At 49.5% G+C, this 14,897-nt stretch overlaps 3 non-coding genes across 3 annotated transcripts; 2 read left to right on the top strand and 1 right to left on the bottom strand.

Moving 5' to 3' along the window:
• Positions 1-183: 183 nt before the first annotated feature.
• On the bottom strand, positions 184-347 carry LOC135042786 (U1 spliceosomal RNA). The gene has a single exon (XR_010235861.1). It is a non-coding gene; the product is annotated as a U1 spliceosomal RNA (small nuclear RNA).
• A 523-nt stretch (positions 348-870) lies between these two features.
• Positions 871-1,034, top strand: LOC135042789 (U1 spliceosomal RNA). The gene has a single exon (XR_010235863.1). It is a non-coding gene; the product is annotated as a U1 spliceosomal RNA (small nuclear RNA).
• A 152-nt stretch (positions 1,035-1,186) lies between these two features.
• On the top strand, positions 1,187-1,349 carry LOC135042791 (U1 spliceosomal RNA). The gene has a single exon (XR_010235865.1). It is a non-coding gene; the product is annotated as a U1 spliceosomal RNA (small nuclear RNA).
• Positions 1,350-14,897: the final 13,548 nt, after the last annotated feature.

Genomic DNA, 14,897 nt, shown 5'->3' on the forward strand with positions numbered 1-14,897 from the left:
ACCTTCCTGATCATACCTGGCAGGTAAGTAGGAGTTGGGCAAGAGCTGAGGAGGGTCGCTGCTCGGGCACCCCCCTGTCAAGTGAAGGAGATCCAACTGAGGCAGCACAAGAGAACTCTCGAAAGAAGAACAAGGCTAGAGGAAGATCTGAGACACAGAAATCTGGCTTTTACCAGAGCTGACCAGAGGAAAGCACAAACACAGTCCCCCACTACCACAAATAATGCAGTCGAGTTTCCCACATTTGGGGAAATCACAGGGGTCAGCATACCCAGAATGCAATGAATGAACCTCACCCTGGGAGAACAATCTTCATGACCATGGTATCTCCTATGCAAAATAAGTATGATTTGGGATAGGGCTGGGGAGGGCCGCTGCTCAGGCACATCTCTGTCAAGTAAAGGAGATTCAACTGAGGCAGCACAAGGGAACTCTCATCTGCTTCAGGGGCTGGGGCATAGCCAACATGAGCCCCACACCGAAGGAGGGTGGAGATGTTTAATGCAAATTAGGGGTCATCCAAGCGCCACAAAAGGACGCCATGCCCTGCACATCCCTTTTTTCTTTTCATATGCAGACGAGGGTTGAAGCCAACTTTGACCCACTGCTTGGATGACATCACCATATGCAAATCCATCTGCTGCAGGCCTTCCCCCAGGAATGCTTGCACTAGTTGTTGCATTTGGTTTGTTGTTTGGGGGTGCTTCAGTATTAGGCAGCCTTCTGCCCTCCCATGTTCATCTGAAAATATGTGTTCTCCCTGCAGTTGTTGTCCCCAGATGAGAGTTCCCTTGTGCTGCCTCAGTTGAATCTCCTTTACTTGACAGAGATGTGCCTGAGCAGCGGCCCTCCCCAGCCCTATCCCAAATCATACTTATTTTGCATAGGAGATACCATGGTCATGAAGATTGTTCTCCCAGGGTGAGGTTCATTCATTGCATTCTGGGTATGCTGACCCCTGTGATTTCCCCAAATGTGGGAAACTCAACTGCATTATTTGTGGTAGTGGGGGACTGTGTTTGTGCTTTCTTCTGGTCAACTCTGGTAAAAATCAGATTTCTTTGTCTCAGATCTTCCTCTAGCCTTGTTCTTCTTTCGAGAGTTCCCTTGTGCTGCCTCAATTTTATCTCCTTCACTTGACAGGGGGGTACCCGAGCAGCGACCCTTCGCAGCTCTAGCCCAACTCCTACTTACCTGCCAGGTGAGATACTATGATCATGTAGGTGCTTCTCCCAGGGCAAGGCTCACCCATTGCACTCTGGGTGTGCTGCCCCTGTGATTTCCCCAAATGTGGGAAACTTGACTGCATAATTTGTGTTTCCCCTGGTCGGCTCTCGTATAATTCAGATCTCTTTGTCTCAGGTCTCTCTCCAGCCTAGTTTGCTGTCTGTTTCCACTTCTCTTTTCTTGAGCCGCTCCCTTCTATGCCCTTGCGCACTATCCTGACTTCTCCCGTCTGCTTACTTTGTGCCTTCCAACGCACAATGCGAACTACAGGTAGTGCTGCAGGGCCCACACCCTTTTAGTTGCCTTAAAGAGCAGCTCTGGAGCTGTTACAGTGCCCAGCTGCTGCAAGAAATCAGCTTGAATGTTCTTCGTTGATTGATGGAAGAAACATCTTACAAAAACTCTCCAGATTATTGACTTTTTAAAGTTTTTCTAGGAAACGTTCTAGATGAATGCTTATTAGCGTTTGTCAGAATGTACGTTTGCAAAGTGTCTCTGTGGCGCAATCAGTTAGCGTGTTCGGTTATTATCCAAAAGGTTGGTGGTTCAATCCCACCCAGGGACGTAATTTACCTTGTTATCAGATTTTGGTGATCTTTAAGTAGACAAGTCAAAATTTCAAACCCCCTCTTGTGGTGTAGGGTACTTGGCCTTCTCTGATGTAATCAGAGTTAGATTTGATTAAGTGATTTTATAAAAAAAAACAGCTAGGAAGCACAATTTAGCAGTGGGTTGCAGAGAAAAAGAAATATGCTGGCAAAAAAATCCAATTGAGTGATTAAACAGCTCTTCATTTTCTGGCTTTATTTTTATGCTAACAAATTTGTTCTCTGAAAAGTGTCCACAAAGCCAAGTATCTGATTAACACCTTTGTAGGGATGGTTTTTCACCTATTACTAAATTAAACTTGCTTCATTGGAAAGGCAGCAAGATGCATCGTCATTTCAATATCTACTGAAATAATACAGGTTGACACCAGGAAACATTAACGCCACTGCATCCTTGCTGCTTTCTCATGTGGAAGTCTGTTTAATGTGAAAACAAGGTGATATCTAATTAGCACACAGGTAAGGAATTAAGAAAATCTTTATTTAAGGGTGAAGATGTTTCTCACAAAATCGTTGCCCCAATGCATCATTGAAATTCAAGCTGGAAAGATGATTTTAATATATCACTTGTACATTTTGTATTGCTCTTCTGGTGACAATGTAGTTTGTTTTTGTCAATTACCATTTTAATAATAGGGTAAAGAAAATTAAGTGGATTTTTGAAAGAAAACAATACTGTCAATATACTATTAAAACAAATTAAAATGGTAAAAGTTATTGTACTTTAAGTAAAAATAAAAGAGCAAAAATATCAATCCCAGTTTTGGATTACTTTAATTAACAAAAAAAAAATGCATATAGCAAAGGATAGTTTCAATCTGCCTACCTCTGGGTTATGGGCCCAGCATGCTTCCATTGCAGTACTCTGCTGCACATGAAAGTGCAAGAGATCCTGGAGCACTCACTCATCATGGGAAAGTACCAATGTGTTTCTTCGTTGGTTGATGGAAGAAACATCTTTCAAAAACTCTCCAGATTATTGACTTTTTAAAGTTTTTCTAGGAAACGTTCTAGATGAATGCTTATTAGCCTTTGTCAGTATGTACTTTTGCAAAGTGTCTCTGTGGCGCAATTGGTTAGTGTGTAAGGCTATTAACCAAAAGGTTGGTGGTTCAATCCCACCCAGGAATGTAATTGACCTTGTGATCAGAATTTGGTGATCTTTAAGTAGACAAGTCAAAATTTCAAACCCCCTCTTAACCCCCAAATTCTATGATTTAAGCTGTTTTTTAGTGTTTTTGGAAAAAAACACCCGAATCCAAAACACACCCGAATCCGACAAAAATAATTCGGTGAGGTTTTGCCAAAACGCGTTCGAACCCAAAACACGGCCGCGGAACCGAACCCAAAACCAAAACCCGAAAAATTTCAGGCGCTCATCTCTAATTATCACCACATATTGCGAAAATATGTTGCTTGGTGTGAGGACAGGAAGGCCCCAACGGAGGAATTTCAACTGGGTCGATTCCTGCACTTCCTACAGTCAGGGGTGAATATGGGCCTCAAATTGGGGTCCATTAAGGTCCAGATTTCGGCTCTGTCGATTTTCTTCCAAAAAGAACTGGCTTCCCTGCCGGAAGTTCAGACTTTTGTTAAAGGAGTGCTGCATATTCAGCCTCCTTTTGTGCCTCCAGTGGCACCTTGGGATCTCAACGTGGTGTTGGATTTCCTTAAATCACATTGGTTTGAGCCACTTAAAACCGTGGAGTTAAAATATCTCACGTCGAAAGTGGTCATGCTATTGGCCCTGGCTTCGGCCAGGCGTGTGTCAGAGTTGGCGGCTTTGTCATGCAAAAGCCCTTATGTGATTTTCCATATGGATAGGGCGGAATTGAGGGCTCATCCCCAATTTCTGCCTAAGGTGGTTTCAGCGTTTCATTTGAACCAACCTATTGTGGTGCCTGCGGCTACTCGGAACTTGGAGGATTCCAAGTTGCTGGATGTAGTCAGGGCCCTGAAAATTTATGTTTCCAGAATGGCTGGAGTCAGGAAAACTGACTCGCTGTTTATCCTCTACGCACCAAACAAGATGGGTGCTCCTGCTTCAAAGCAGACTATTGCTCGCTGGATATGTAGCACAATTCAGCTTGCACATTCTGCGGCGGGACTGCCGCATTCTAGATCAGTAAAAGCCCATTCCACGAGGAAGGTGGGCTCTTCTTGGGCGGCTGCCCGAGGGGTCTCTGCTTTACAACTTTGCCGAGCTGCTACTTGGTCGGGGTCAAACACATTTGCAAGATTTTACAAGTTTGACACCCTGGCTGAGGAGGACCTGGAGTTCGCTCATTCGGTGCTGCAGAGTCAACCGCACTCTCCCTCCCGTTTGGGAGCTTTGATATAATCCCCATGGTCCTTACGGAGTCCCAGCATCCACTTAGGACGTCAGAGAAAATAAGATTTTACTCACCGGTAAATCTATTTCTCGTAGTCCGTAGTGGATGCTGGGCGCCCATCCCAAGTACTTGTACATAGTTATTGTTAACAAAAGGGTTATTGTTGAGAGCCATCTGTGCAGAGGCTCCGTTGTTGTCATACTGTTAACTGGGTATAATATCACGAGTTGTACGGTGTGATTGGTGTGGCTGGTATGAGTCTTACCCGGGATTCAAAATCCTTCCTTAGTGTCAGCTCTTCCGGGCACAGTATCCTAACTGAGGTCTGGAGGAGGGTCATAGGGGGAGGAGCCAGTGCACACCAGGTAGTCCTAAAGCTCTCTTTAGTTGTGCCAAGTCTCCTGCGGAGCCGCTATTCCCCATGGTCCTTACGGAGTCCCAGCATCCACTACGGACTACGAGAAATAGATTTACCGGTGAGTAAAATCTTATTTTATATATATATATATATATATATATATATATATATATATATATATATGACTTGGGGTTTGTTTTATTAGATAGAGCATGTCCCTGTGAAGTGCCTTTTGGGGTTGTGGTTTTTCAGAAAGTTACAGGTTTTTTTTAATTAAGAGAAATATGCCCCATTATAGAGATCGGACATTTCAATTTGTTGCGCCTGCGCAGTGGCCGCCAGCAGGGGGTGTACTAGAGTGCCTTCTCTTGAGAGCCGCAATGTGGCCGCCTTCTCCCCGGTTATTCTGTAAATAGGAAAATAACCTCACAGGTTCACATAGGGCAGAGTTGCCACTACTAGTGCAGGGCTGTAACTTACAGTACTAAGGAAAAGCCATATACTAAAGCGGCACGGTGACCTCACCCCTCTCAGAGACACCAGGGCGCAGCACACTGGTACACACACCTGTTAGCTCAGGGCAGCACTATAGGACCCTCCTGTAATGCTGTGCTGGCGGCGTGTAGTGATCAGGGCACTGGGAGACTGGCTGGCTGGTCTCCGTCTCTGTTGCCTATAGAACTTCCACCTCTGTTATATATCAGGGCTGCTCTCCTGTTGTTATGATTCCAATACTCTGGTCTGGGGATATCTTATAGCAAGGACCTGAGTACTGGAACGTAATGCTTGGAAAGGGAGTGGGAACGGGAATAGCCCCTGGCGCCCTATCTCCGTTGTCTCGCCCGTGCTGTCAGAAATCTCTTGCGAGACTATGGGTGCTTGGGCCCATGGCAGCCGCGTTTGAAGGGCGGATTACGTCTGCCCAACTCCGATGCCCCCTCAGGTCTTAATGGGAGACAAAGAGAAATCCGAGACAGGGTGATAACAAGGGGCCCTCTACTAAACAACAAAGCCAGGGGCTCAAAACTAACTTTAAACTAGAGTATGTGCGGAAAACCGCCAGGGAAAAGGACAACCAAAATACCCACTTGTCCACTCTTCTACCCGGCACCGGCGAGTTCCGGAGAGGAGTGTGGGAGCGTAAACCTCCGCAAATGCACCAACACAGAATACAAAATAAAGCGGCCTAGGCCGCAGCACGCGGCAGAGCCGCCACTCACGAAAACCACACGAGATCCTCTAGCGACTGTTGCGGGTAAATGAGGACTGGAAGACTCCTTGGGAAGAGATGACAACACTAAGATTCAGGAACTCTGAGGACAGGAATGACCGGACACAGCAGAACTGGAACAGACGTCAGCAAACCAAAGCAGCATGCAGGAAGCTATTACCGGCGTCTGTGTGAAGCACTGAGAAGGTATTTAGCAGGGAGTCCTTCAATCAGAAGTTCAGAGCCTGATTAGCACAATGCCGTGCAGCTGCCTTGCTGCACGACCAGAAGACAAGTGTGTGTGTGTAGTTCACTTGATTGACCCTGCAAGGGGAGCGCAGTCCGTCCGTGGCGTCCCCGTTGCTAGGGTCCAGGCGGCTCAGCGCGCCCGGCGTCCTAGCGTTGCTAGGGAGCCGGCGGCTAGCACGCTCGGCGTCCCTAGTTGCTAGGCGCCGGGCCGCGAGGACATCGCGGACCACGGCGCCTAACACCTGTGTGTTCTCTTCCTCTCCTACCTCACACTGGAACTGGCCGCCCAGAGAACGAGAGGGCAGCGGCTGACATCAGAGAGGGTGCAGCAATCTGTGTGGGCAGAGCCCCTCACAGCAAGGTGTCCTTATGCTGTGCCCCGTGTAATCACTGTGATCCATACAGACTCTCACCCTGGTATGCTCTCTATTATTTATTTTTTTACACTGCGGCATGCTCGAGGGAAGGGAGCAGGCACCACCCCACCGCCACTACTCCTCCGCCAGCATCACTGCCGAGCCGGTCAGTGTTCCGGCGGCAATGAGCAGTAGGCAGCCACCAGCAACAACAGTCAGGAAGCTGTTACTCCCGGCAGCAGTAGCGTCAAGCTGCAATTCAGCCAGCGGCACGATGATCCGGGAGACAGTGGCAGCACAGGGAAGCAGTACCCCCTCCAATCGCAGCACCAACTAGGAGACTGAGGCAGCAACCTGCCCCCAGCAGCAGCACCACCCTGATGATAGGTAAGATGCATTTTGGTGTCACAAGAAGGTGGCCGGAGTAGTGGCTGGCTGTGGTCACACCCCGGGGAAAAGTGATAGTGATTTCAGTGTTCCCTTGCGCGGGGATTGGATGTGTTGATGTATGGAGGCTATGTATGTATAGATGTGAGCGGCAGTGTGCGGATGTATGAGAGCGGCAGTGTGCGGATGTATGAGAGCGGCAATGTACGGCTGTATAACTGCGTCGGTGTGCGGCTGTATGAGTGCGATGGTGTGCGGCTGTATGCGTGCGGCGGTGTGCTGCTGTAAGAGTGCGGCAGTCTGCGGCTGTAAGAGTACGGATGTAAGAGTGCGGGGTTGTACGGATGTATGAGAGCGGGGTTGTACGGATGTATGAGAGCGGGGTTGTACGGATGTATGAGAGCGGGGTTGTACGGATGTATGAGAGCGGCAGTGTATGGATGTATGAGAGCAACAGTGTACAGTTGTGTGAGAGCGGCAGTGTGCGGATGTATGAGAGTGGCGGTGTACGGATGTATGAGAGCGGCAGTGTATGGATGGCAGCGTCATAGGGAGGGATGTCGGAATGCTGTTATAGGGTTCCTAATACAAAATGCCACGTTGGGCTTGATGGGCAGGTAGTGCGGCAAGCACACCCAAATTGGCATCTGACGTCGCCTGCAGTCCACACTGTTGTGAGGAGTCAGAGTTAATTTTGACTGTGTAGTGTACTCACAGAGGACCTACCGCCCGTCCCCTCCTCGCATCTGAGCAGCAGGTCAGGCTCTTATTTTCTTTTTAATCAGGAGAGGCCGAGTGAACTGTGAGCAGGGGGGCAGAGCTACATGGGACCCAGAGGGGCTGCTGTGCTGTCAGAGAGGGAGAGGAAGAGAGAGATGAAGCTACTGCAGATCCCCAGCTGATTGTGAGGTGCCGGGTTGAAGGGTGATGTGATCACCCTTCTCCCTCGCTGCCGCTGGGGACCGCATCTAGGCTTCCTCCATCGAGGGCATGCGGCGCAGCAGTGGGCAGCGTGTAATGAGTTTGTCTGACTCATTATACTGCTGCCTGTTGTGGACACCTCCGTCCGTACGGACTGGTGTACATGCCCAGCACAGAGGTGACAGTGTTGGTGGAAGTGCTGCCCAGTTCTGACCCTGCAGGCCTCCCTGATCTGACTGCGGCCGCTGCTACTGCTGCGGCCCGAAACCCCTGCCGGTCCCCTCCATAGACTTCTGCCTGTCCAGCGCTGAGGTACTAGGGGTATCCCAGCTGCGGGAAGGGTATGTCTCTGGCTTTCTCTCCGGCAGGGGAAGGTGACAGCGGCGGAGGAAGTGTTGCCCACCTCAGACACTGCAGGCCTCCCCGATCCAGCTGCGGCCACAGCTGATGCTGCCAGAACCCCCTGCTGGTCTCCTTTGTTGACTGCCGCATGGCCAGTGCTGAAGTACTGGGGGTAGGCCAGCTACGGGAAGAGTGTCTCTGCCTCGGGCTCTCTCTCTCTGTCAGGGGAAGGAAGGGCTGATTCTCTGGCACAACAGGGAGGGCTAGGCTGCAGGAACACAGCACTGGAAGAAACAGGAGGCCGAACTCATGACCAAAAAGTGAGCAGTGCAGTGATCAGCCCCCTAGTCTTTCCCTCTCTCTGGGTGCAGAGCTGTATTCTACAGAGAGAGCTGGGATGGGAAGAAGGGGAACGGCACCTGACACACACATACACGCGCGGCACCTGACACACACATACACGCGCAACACCTGACACACACACATACACGTGCGGCACCTGACACACACACACGTAGCATCAGACACAATAAAATAAACATGCAGCACCTGACCCACACATACACGCGCAACACCTGACACAAACACATACACGTGCGGCACCTGACACACACACACGTAGCATCAGACACAATAAAATAAACATGCAGCACCTGACCCACACATACACGCGCAACACCTGACACACACACATATACACGTGCGGCACCTGACACACACACGTACCATCAGACACAATAAAATAAACATGCAGCACCTGACACATGCATATACACGCAGCACCTGACACATGCATATACACGCAGCACCTGACACATACATATACACGCACACCATCAGACACACACATACACACGCAGTGCCTTACTCACACACACATAGACACGTGCAGCACCTGACACAGACATACGTATTCATGCACAGCACCAGACATACACTTGTACACACGCGGAGCACCTGATACTCACACACATATACACCCGCAACACCTGACACACACACACACACACACACATGTGCGGCAGCTGACGCATACACACGCACCATCAGACACACTCATATATACACGCAGCACCTGACACACACATACACACAGGAGCTGACACACACATACACAGGCAGCACCTGACACACACACACACACACACATATACACGCGCAGCACCTGACACCACGCACTCACACGTACAAGCAATGCATTTCACGCCTACCTCCAGCCTCAGTTACAGGCTGCTGCCGCCTACCCCCCTCCCTGCATCAGCTGCAAAGGCAGCAAAATATTTTGACCAAAGTCTAAAGGCCCGTACACATTAAACGATGTCGCTCTGTGAGCGACATCGTCTAATGTTTCCCCTCCCGGGCCGGCCGGCGGCCGACTGTACACACTGAGCGATATGACCGCTCATATCGCTCAGTGACGTCACGCCCCCGCCAGCCCTGCATGAAGGTCGTGGACGACAGTCCACATCCTTCCTGCATGCCCTACCGACAGCGAAGATTGTTGCCGACCCGCGGGGCCGCGCATCGTTTGTCGCTGGCTGCATACACACTTAACGATAAAATGAGCGATGTCGCTCATTAAATCGTTAAGTGTGTACGGACCTTAAACAATTTGGTTTGGTTAATAAAATAATTTTGCACAGAACAGTGATGTTATACGAACATTTTCATTAAACATTTAAAAAATCAAATGTTTATTCTTACAGTGAAATTTTACATTTCTGAATAAAAAAAATAAATTTAAAAAAAGCGATGAAATTCCATAGACAAAAAACCTTATGGTTTCACATGTCCCATTAAGGCTTCTTAGACATGATCGAAATTTCAGAAACCTGTTGTAACTCTTCCACTCAAACTCCAAAAAGCAATGAAATTCCGATCATTAAGGCTGACGCCTTAATGGACGTGTTCCTTGCGCAATACAGATATGGTATGCCATCACAGCCTGTGGGTAAGTGCAGATTCAGCACTCTCACAGAGTGAGATTGCTGTCACTCACACAATGGTGGAGCTGCTAATTCACAGATGTGTGTGCTCATTGGAATACACACATGCAGTCTATGCAACTGAAGGTCTGAGCGGAAGACAAAGCTGCTCAGATGAGGTAAGAGTGTTGTTGATTGGAGGGAGGAGAGCGGTGTGGATGGGGGAACAGAAGTGTGTGGATAGAGGGAACACTAAGCAGCACTAATGGGGGGGACAGAGAAACACAGGGGGTAATTCAGACCGCAGCAGCAGCAGCGATTGCAGTCTGAATTAGTTTGTGAGGTGCGCACGTGCAATGGCCGCACTGCGCGTGCGTACCCCAGGAGCCCAGTGAGATGCTATCACCCTGCCTGATTGATAGGCAGAGGTGGTTGCGGGGAAGGAGGGGGGCGTGCAAACAGCGTTAGAATGCCATTGGCAGGGCATGGTCTGCACAACGGAGGCGTTTCCGGACAACTGGGGGGTGGGCTGTGGCGGTTATCCCCCTGCCAAGAGCGCAGGATCCACTAAATTTACCTTCAGGATGTCAGCTACATGAATAGGGTAAGAGTGGTGTGGATAGGGGGTAGATTAAGCAGCAAGTATGGGAAGGGAGACAGAGCGGTGCAGATGGGGGAAATGGTGCAGATGGGTTGAAAACACTGGCATGGATGGGTAGAAAACTGGTGCAGATGGGAGAGAAGACAGTGTGCCATGTACTGGAGGAGGCAGAGTGACGTTGAAGAAGGAAACACTGAGCAGCACAGAGAGAAGGAAACGGTGGTACAGACAATGCACAGGTGGGGAAAGACAGATGGTACAGATAAGTTAGTACAGACTAGCACAGATGGGAGAACACAGCAGTAGGGATTGGGGAAGACCGGGCAGCATGGGGGTGTATAGGGGAAGTAAGTGTAGATGCATAGACCGTAGATGGGGTATTATAGTTTAGCAATTAACCAAGATGTTTGAGGGAGCTAAATGTGTATACTAAGTGAGATGGATGTATGGAGTTAGAAGGATGTTGTAACAAGGTGGCTTTGTTGTGTTGACTGAATGGGATGGTTGTGGGCACTGCGTGGGATGGGAGCACCACAAAACTGCTCAGACCTTCAGTTGCATAGACTGCATGTGTGTATTCCAATGAGCACACAAATCTGTGAATTAGCAGCTCCACCATTGTGTGAGTGACAGCAATCTCACTCTGTGAGAGTGCTGAATCTGCACTTACCCACAGGCTGTGATGGCATACCATATCTGTATTGCGCAAGGAACACGTCCATTAAGGCGTCAGCCTTAATGATCGGAATTTCATTGCTTTTTGGAGTTTGAGTGGAAGAGTTACAACAGGTTTCTGAAATTTCGATCATGTCTAAGAAGCCTTAATGGGACATGTGAAACCGTAAGGTTTTTTGTCTATGGAATATATATATATATATCACAAACATATATGATTCATACATATATCACACACACATACATGATACATACATGAGAAAGACCTGGGATGGTGATGAGGCCAGGGCCCCCTGCTGATGTTGCATTGAGGAAGGCAGTGTTCCAGGGCGGATGCCAGTCGGGGAGAGCGCCGCGCAGCCCGGGAAAAATACTGCTGAGGAGCTACATCTGGAAGAGCCCCTGGGAGGGAGAGTGCCACATGCCCCATCCTGCGCGGCAGACTCTGCAGGCCTGCACATGGGAAGGGAGGTCTCTGGCCACACATACTCACCCTTCTGCTGAAGCCCCGCTGCTGTCCCCATCAGCGATCTCCAGCGGGGAGCGGGGCCAGGATGAACCTCACCCTGTGAGAACTATCTTCATGATCAAGAGATCTCATATGCAAGATAAGTATGTGTTGGGATAGGGCTGGGGAGGGCGGCTGCTCGGGCACACCCCCGTCAAGTTAAGGAGATTTAACTGAGGAAGCACAAGGGAACTCTCGTCTGGGGACAACAACTGCAGGGAGAACACATCTTTTCAGATGAACATGGGAGGGCGGAAGGCTGCCTAATACTGAAGCACCCTCAGACATTAAACCATATGCAACAACTATTGCAATCATTCCTGGGGGAAGGTCTGCAGCAGACGGATTTGCATACGGTGATGTCATCCAAGCAGTGGGCCAAAGTTGGCTGGAACCCTCATCTGTATATGAAAAGAGAAAAGGGGCATGCAGGGCATGGTGGCCTTTTGCGGCGCTTGTATAACCCCAAGTTTGCATTAAACACCCCCACCCTCCTTCGGTGTGGGGCTCATGTTGGCCATGCCCAAGCCCCTGAAGCATTCAAGCTGATTTCTTGCAGCAGCTGGGCACTGTAACAGCTTCAGAGCTGCTCTACAAGACAAGTAAAAGGGTGTGGGCCCTGCAGCACCACCTGTAGTTTGCATACACACATATATAGGACAGCATCTCTTATATGCCCCAGGGTCAATAAAATAGTATCCTTGTCTAGGCTATCCATCCCCTCAGATAAGGTATTTGTCCATGCCGCTACAGCACTACACACCCAGGCCGACGCAATTGCCGGTCTGAGTAAGGTACCTGAATGTGTATAAATGGACTTCAGGGTAATCTCCTGTTTGCGGTCAGCACACTCTTTGAGGGTAGCCGTATCCTGGGACGGGAGGGCTACCTTCTTGGATAAGCGTGTTAATGCTTTGTCCACCCTAGGGGAGGATTCCCATCGTAACCTATCCGTTGATGGGAAAGGATACGCCATAAGAATCCTTTTGGAAATCTGCAGTCTTTTATCTGGAGATTCCCAAGCTTTTTCACATAACTCGTTCAGCTCGTGTGAGGGGGGAAAGGTTACCTCAGGCTTCTTACCCTTGTACATATGTACCCTCTTGTCAGCGACAGGGGGTTCCTCTGTGATGTGCAAAACATCTTTTATTGCCATAATCATAAATCGAATGGATTTTGCCAATTTTGGCTGTAACTTTGCATCATCGTAATCGACACTGGAGTCAGAATCCGTGTCGGTATCTGTGTCAACAATCTGGGATAGTGGGCGCTTATGAGACCCTGACAGTCCCTGCAACATAGGATCAGGCATGGGTTTAAACCCTGACTGTCCCAAAGCTTCTGCCTTGTCTAATCTTTTGTGCAATGAGTTTACACTAGCATTTAAAACATTCCACATATCCATCCAATCAGCTGTCGGCGGAGACACCACATTCATTTGCTCCCGCTCCTCTCTAATATAGCCTTCTTCCTCAGACATGTCGACACACGTGTACCGACACACTACACACACAGGGAATGCTTTTTCTGAAGACAGTTTCCCCACAAGGCCCTTTGGAGAGACAGAGAGAGAGTATGCCAGCACACCCCCCAGCGCTATATAACCCAGGAATAAAACAGTAACTTAATGTTTGCCCAGTAGTGCTGCTGTATGTAATTTGCGAATTATGTGCCCCCCCCCTCTTTTCAACCCTCTTGTCTAACGTGGTATAAGCAGGGTAGAGTCCGGGGAGCTTCCTCTCAGCGGTGCTGTGGAGAAAAAATGGCGCTGGTGAGTGCTGAGGGAGAAGCCCCGCCCCCTCGGAGGCGGGCTTCTGTCCCGCTTAAACTGTAAAATTGGTGGGGGCTTATACATATATAAAGTGCCCAGCTGTATATATGTTATATTTTTGCGAAAGAGGTTTATATTGCTGCCCAGGGCGCCCCCCCTGCGCCCTGCACCCTTACAGTGACCGGAGTATGTGAGGTGTATGGGAGCAAAGGCGCACAGCTGCAGTGCTGTGCGTTACCTCAGTGAAGATCATGAAGTCTTCTGCCGCCTCTGAAGTCTTCTTTTCTTCTCATACTCACCCGGCTTCTATCTTCCGGCTCTGCGAGGGGGACGGCGGCGCGGCTCTGGGACGGACGGCGAGGGTGAGATCCTGCGTACCAATCCCACTGGAGCTAATGGTGTCCAGTAGCCTAAGAAGCAGGACCTTGCAACTCAGAGAGTAGGGCTGCTTCTCTCCCCTCAGTCCCTCGATGAGGGAGTCTGTTGCCAGCAGTGCTCCCTGAAAATTAAAAACCTAACAAAATACTTTCTCTCAGAAAGCTCAGGAGAGCTCCTGAAAAGCACCCAGTCTCCACTGGGTACAGTATCAAACTGAGGTCTGGAGGAGGGGCATAGAGGGAGGAGCCAGTGCACACCCAGAACTAAAGTCTTTCTTAAAGTGCCCATGTCTCCTGCGGAGCCCGTCTATCCCCATGGTCCTTACGGAGTCCCCAGCATCCTCTAGGACGTTAGAGAAAATAGGATTTTAATACCTACCGGTAAATCCTTTTCTCTTAGTCCGTAGAGGATGCTGGGCACCCGTCCCAGTGCGTACTGTGTCTGCAGTTATTAAATGGCCCTTAACTCCAGAACATTTATGTGGAGATGAAAACATCCAAGGAAGACTTGACCATCTTCCTTGGATGTTTTCCCCCTGTGTGACTGCTCTCCAGCCTCGGAGGGTTGCATCCGTGGTCCCTAGGATCCCGTCCTGGATCCCGAACCATCGCCCCTCTAGGTGGTGAGAACTGTGCAGCCACCAATGGAGTGAGATTCTGGTCTTGGAAGACAGGATTATCCTCCGGTGCATGTGTAGGTGGGATCCGGACCACTTGTCCAACAGGTCCCACTGGAACACTCTGGCATGGAACCTGCCAAACTGAATGGCCTCGTAGGCCGCGACCATCTTCCCCAGCAACTGAATGCATTGATGGATTAACACTCTTGCTGGTTTCAGAATTTGTTTGACCAGACTCTGGATCTCCAGAGCCTTTCCACTAGAAGAAAACCTCTTCTGTGTCCAGTATCACTCCCAAAAACCAACAACCGCGTCATTGGGACCAACTGCGATTTTGGCAAGTTTAGGAGCCAACCATGTTGTTGAAGAACTGTCAGGGAGAGTAGATGTTTTGCACCAACTGGTCCCTGGATCTCGCCTTTATCAGGA

Source organism: Pseudophryne corroboree, unplaced genomic scaffold (genome assembly GCF_028390025.1).
Source record: "Pseudophryne corroboree isolate aPseCor3 unplaced genomic scaffold, aPseCor3.hap2 scaffold_836, whole genome shotgun sequence".
Classification (NCBI taxonomy): Eukaryota; Metazoa; Chordata; class Amphibia; order Anura; family Myobatrachidae; genus Pseudophryne; species Pseudophryne corroboree.